This window comes from Cebus imitator, unplaced genomic scaffold, assembly GCF_001604975.1.
Source record: "Cebus imitator isolate Cc_AM_T3 unplaced genomic scaffold, Cebus_imitator-1.0 Scaffold426, whole genome shotgun sequence".
Lineage (NCBI taxonomy): Eukaryota > Metazoa > Chordata > Mammalia > Primates > Cebidae > Cebus > Cebus imitator.
In genome coordinates, this window is record NW_016107741.1 from 1,261,895 (window position 1) to 1,267,951 (window position 6,057).

General features: G+C 41.8%; 1 protein-coding gene across 2 annotated transcripts in view; it reads left to right on the plus strand.

Moving 5' to 3' along the window:
* WWC3 (WWC family member 3) overlaps positions 1-6,057 on the plus strand; it is a 130,646-nt gene that overhangs the window by 38,848 nt on the left and 85,741 nt on the right. The gene's annotated exons all lie outside the window — the stretch shown is intronic.

Below are 6,057 nucleotides of genomic sequence, written 5' to 3' on the forward strand. Positions count from 1 at the left end.
TTTTTTGATTCTCAAGAGGACTTAATATTTCCACATGGAAATTACAAATGTTATTTAAGAATGATTAGTTCTGAGGCTCTATCACTAACAGTCGGGACACTCATGCTATGTTAACACATTGATGCAATGTTTAGATTGAGTTCTAGGTGTAATTATTCTTTGCCCTAAATTCTAGTCTTCTGGAATTGGACTTGATGACAAGAGCCAGTTCAATTCCTATGCGTATTCTAAATAAATACCTTGGGCGAAAACACAGACTTTAAATGATTATTCCAAATGGCTTTTCAGGATTAGTGTGACAGCTTTGTGGTACATTCACTACTATTTCAAACTTTGATATAGAAACGAGAAGTCTCTCTAAAAGAACTTCTAAACTTTTTTGGGGGGGGCGGTGATCGACATCCCTTCGAATCTGATGAATGCCATGGACTGCTCATCAGTGTTTCTTTCTAATTTCAGGGAGCTCCGGGATCCATTCACTGCTACGGGAGAGCCTTGGCTCTGAGTGTAAATGCTTGCCACCAAAGGCTTGGAGAAGCAACTAGCACAGCAAACAGGGTCAAATTCACCACATAAGTAACCACTTGGATGCCAGTAAGTGGGCTGGCATCCAAGTTCCGGCAGGCTTTGAAACTCACTGTGAGCCAGGTAGCTTAGAAAAGGTGGAGGAAGTCATTAGGATTTCCTGAGGATTGGGTTGGAACTGAAACCAAGATTAATAGTATCCTCTCTGAATAGCATTTTAACAAACGTGAATTGGAACTATAAAGATCTTCTCGTTCCCTGAGACTGGAAGGTGTAGCATAAGCGCCAGAGCATTGCCCTGGCCTCCTTTTGATGGAGAGAATATGGGAGGGACCAGCAGCATTCATCCCTTTTTGCTGCTCCACCTTCTGCTACCCACCTTCACTTTCCTACAGTTTGGTCCAGGGAGGGTGTGGGCTTCAAGACATGGGTCTGCCACCGACTACCCTGCCCACCAGTCTCTGGCCCTGCAGTCTACCCAGCTGCTGTCTTGTGGTCAGCAGAATAATGGCTTCCAAGATGTACATGTCCCTAAGCCCTGGAACCTGTGAATATGTTGACATTGCATGGCAAAAGGGACTTTGCAGCTGTGATGAAGTTAAGGATTCTGCCCAGGGGAGATGATCCTGGATGATCTGGGCAGGCCCAGTGGTCATCATGAGGGTCCATATAAGTGGAAGAAGGAGACAGAATAGAGAGAACCAGAAAGATGGCAACCTGAGAAAGACTCACCTGGCCATCCTGTCTTTGAAGATGGAGGAAGGAAGGGGATACTGGTCAAGGACTACAGGAGGCTTGTAGAAGCTAGAAAAGGTGCAGGAGCAGATTCTCCCCAGAACCTCCAGAAGGAACGCAGGCCCATGAACCCATTTAGACTTCTAATGTTGAGAACTATAAGGGAATCTATTTGTGTTGTTTAAAGCCACATGGTCCAGGTGCCCCTCTCTCAAGGGGCCCAGCAGTATAGAATAGGCGTAGGTGGAAGGGAACAAAAGAAGCTGGGCTGCACAGTCTTCCTTCTCTCCTCTCTCTGGCCCTGGAATGACCAGCAACTTGTATTTGTTTGCTCTGCTGAACCAAGAAATGTGGTTTATGAAGGGGAGAATCTGCATCTGGTGGCTCTCTGGGTGGTGGCTCAGGGCAGAGAAAACAAGTGACTTTGGGGTTGATGCTGTTGTGGGGTTGGGTTGGCAGCTGGCCCAGGAAGTCCCCCACCTTCCAAAAACGCTATCAAACCTCTGCTGTCTCCCTAGCAACTTGTTCCCTGAAGGTCAGCCTGCTTAGGCCATGTGGATTCATCTGGAGCCTGGGCCTGAATACATTAAACATATCCCCAGAGGGCTGTGAGGTGATGGGAGAGTGCTTTCGCAACATATGTCACGCATTTACTATCAGCTCATCTCCCTTACTTACAGTAAAGAGCAGAAAGCTGGCACATACCCACATGGATGACCTGGGGTGCCTGGTAAATAAGGACACTGACAGAACTAAAAGACGAGAGGTGATACCCAACTGAAATGCAATAAGTGGATGACATTGTATCTAGTATGATATGAGCTATGGAAAAAATGTACTACAAAGAAGAGAGAAAAAGAAGCTAAAATGTGAATCCAAGGCTTCTGGATCTTGAGTGGTTATATTCCCTGTAGATATTATGGTCTGAATTTTTTACATCAAATTTAAGATATGAGGGTAAAAGCTTCATATCCTTTGACCTTTAAATTTGGTTCTGGGAATTTTTTCAAAGAATAATTATAAGTACAGCTTATGAGCTTTATAGACACAGATATTCCTTTTATCATTTTTATAAAATTGAGATATATTTCACGTGTGACATAATCACCATTTTAAAGTATACAATTCAGTGGTTTTTAGTATATTCCCAAGGTTGTACAACAATCACCCTATCTAATTCCAGAACATATTCTTTCCACTAAAAGGAAATCCTGTACCCATTAACAGTCACTCTCCATTCCCTCTTTCCCCCAGCCCCTGGTGACCACTAACCACTTTTTGTTTCTATGGGTTTGCCTATGCTGGACGTTTCAACATGAAACCTCACAATATGTGGCCCCTGTGTCTGGCCTCTCACCAGCACAGTGACTTCAGGGTTCATCTGTGTTGTGGCATGTGTCAGTATCGTTGACCCTTGAACAACATGAGTTTGAACTGCATGGGTCCACTTACTCTTCTGCCTCTGTCACCTCTGAATGGGCAAGACCAACCATTCCACATCCATGCTGGCCCACTCAGTATGAAGACAAAGATGAAGACCTTTATGATGATCACTTCCACTTAATGAATAGTAAATGTATTTTCTCTTCCTTGTGATTTTCTTAATAAAATTTATTTATCTTACTTTATTGTAAGAATATAGTATATAATGTCAAAATATGTTAATAAATTGTTTATGTAATCAGTAAGACTCTGGTAAGTAGTAGGCTGTTAGTGGTTAAGTTTTTGGAGAGTAAAAATTTGTACGTGGATTTTGAAAGTTTGTGGGGGTCAGTGCCCCAACCCTTGCATATATTCCTGCATTCCTTTTTATGTGTAAATACTGTCCCATCATAGGGATAGACCATGTTTTATTTATTCATTCATCAGTTGATGACTGTTGGTTTTTTCTACCTTTTGGCTATTGTGAACAGTGTGGCTATGAACATTCATGTACAAGGTTTCGTGTGGACATATGTTTTCATTTATCTTATGTATATACTTACAAGTAGAATTGTCGCATCATATGGTTATAACTCTGTGTTTAAGTGTTTTGAGAAATAGCTGGACTGTTTTCCAAGCATGAGTGGCTCTCATGTGTATTATATTAGTGAAGCTTTGGAAATAAGGTAGATGTCAATAGTAGGAGAGTGCTTAGGCAAATTCCATTAATCCCTTTAGAGAAGGATTTGTACAAATGGAAATTATTTATTCAGCAGGAATTATTGAACACCTGCTTCATGCCCTGTCTTGGACCAGCTGAAAGACGATTGAGATGGGGTAATTGTTTTTAAGGAGTTCGAGCTATTCAGCTATTCCGTGTGATGTTTACAAATAATTTATGACAAGGGGGACAGAATTCCTATGCTATAGGGGTAGGCTAGCTCCAGTAAGTTTTGGAAAGACTCAAGGTAGGAATTAAGTGAACATGTTACAAAGTTAAGTGGAAAAGGTAGGATAGAGAATTGTACATACTGTGTGATCATGAGTATGTCAGAAAAAAACAGAAACAATTCATTTAAAAAATGTAGAAAAACACACTAATATAGGAATAGTGGTTGCTTTTGGGTGGTGGTGTGAATGAACATTTCTCTCCTATTTAGGTGTTTCCTAAATTTTTTGTAATGGAGATAAAAATTCCCCCAGTCTGTCTGTGGTGACTGGGAAGGAGTGGGTGGGGAGAATCTAGCATCAGGTTTTTGGGGAGATGAGAACTTCAGAACCTGAGATGGAATCTCTGTAGGTGAAGACAGAACCTCAGAGGAAATACCAGTATGCACACTGCTAGCCTGTACCCCATCTTCCTCCCCTTCTTAGCCACCTCTCTCCTTTTGATATCCCCTGCCCATCTTAGTCCTACCTGGACACCAGTAATGCCCCACTGGGTAGTTAATAAAGATGCTTTTTATGATTTTCAGAAAAAATTGATCTTTAAAGTTATTAAAACCCTTAGTAATGTTTTTAAGAACACACAATTGAATTACTAATCTATTTGCTCAAATTGTATTATCTAATATTATTTCCATGTATTAAAAAGGATTCCAAGGTCAGAAATGAGAAACTGCCCTAACCAGCTGATCTACTGACCTTGAATATTCCAGAATGCTCTACTTTGGGACTACTGTCAATGTTGGGAACCCCATCACAGTTGAAACTGACTGGAATTGGGGGTAAGGGAGGACGATACTCAGAGAAACAGGGATCTTAGAACAAAGTGATTTTTTTTTTTTTTTTTAGTTCTACCTTTATTTTTAATTATGTTCTTAGCATTTGAACTAGTAAAATCAAATATAATGAAAATCAGGGCATGGTGGTTCATGCCTGTAATCCCAGCAGTTTGGGAGGCCAAGGTGGGAGGATCACTTGAGCTGAGGAGTGTAAGACCACCCTGAGCAACACAGTGAGACTCCATCTCTACTGAGAAAAAATACATTAGCTGGGTGTGGTGGCACATGCTTGTGGTCCCAGCTACTCAGGGGGACTGAGGTGGGAGGGTTGCTTGAACCCGGGTAGTTGAGGCTGCAGTGAGCCATCATTGTGCCACTGTACTCCAGCCTGGGCGACAGAGTGAGACCCTGTCTCTGGGGAAAACAAAATGACATTTATAAAAATAGAAAATATTCCCCCTGGTGACACTTTAACCACAAGATTAGAAGCCCTATATCCTTGGTAGGTGTGAAAATAGCTTGGAGAATTAAAATTAGGCGTAAATAAATTCCTGATGCCTTTGAGAGTTTGAGTCATTGGATGATGCTGTAATAGAGGAGAATCTGGGAGATGTTGAGGCGTCAGGGTCTTTTTCATTTGAAGCTAAATGTCTGCAGTTGGGTGGTTTGAGCTCTCCTGTTTTGTTTGTAGACTTTCCTGTCTCCTTCTACGTATTAACGGACTGCTGATTTCTCTGTGCTCCTGCTTGTGATAGTGCGCCCCTTTCCACTTTTAATTTTTCTCTTCTGTTTTATTGTGAGGGGAATAAACTGCATATTGCCATTCCCTTGCCTTCCTATACATGTGAATAAGCATGGGAAAGCTGAAAGGCTTTTGTGCATGGGGGAAGGGGATAGCCCAGGGCTCCTTTCCTGAAGAACCGAAAGTATTTGAACATCTGCAGTTCTGCTTTCGACTTTACACATAGTCCTTGACATATTTTTGACTCTTTTTCGCCTGCATTAAATTTCTTTTTGATTTCAACTTAGTCCTGTGGTTATCTAAGGGTTTAGCCTTTTCACACATCCAGCAATTTCTACTTTTCTCTTAACTGTATACAGTTCATACAGCCCCTGTGCCAGCACTAGCGTTTTCGTTTTTTCTATCCTTTTATTTTGATAAAATAGTACAACCAAAATACATTAAACCAGATGTAAGCCAGGCTGCTGTGAGGCTGACAAAGCTGGTTCCCCCATCTGTGGCTCACCTTGGCTCTATGATCAGATACTTCTGTGTCTCTACCAATGACAGTTTTTAAACCATGCAGCAAAATGTAAAAATTGCCCATGTGACATGGACAGACCTAAAGATGCTGAGCTCTGCAAACTGAACTTTTTCCTACTCAAAGGTCTGGATTCTGGGTTCCTCGGGAAATCCTGAGAAGTGTGAATCTGGCATTGAAGGTCAGTTCAGGGGTGTGTCGGAAATTGCAGGTGTGTGTATGTGGAGCCAGCATGGCCATGGCTTCTGAGCAAGAACGTGAAGGACTCTCTTAGGAGTAAAGCCAATGTGCTTTGGGATCATTCTTGTATCAAAAGCTTCTTTTCCCTCCAGGATCCCTGTTGGAGTCTGGTTGAGTGAGACTAAACAGCTAACCTTTATTTATGTGGA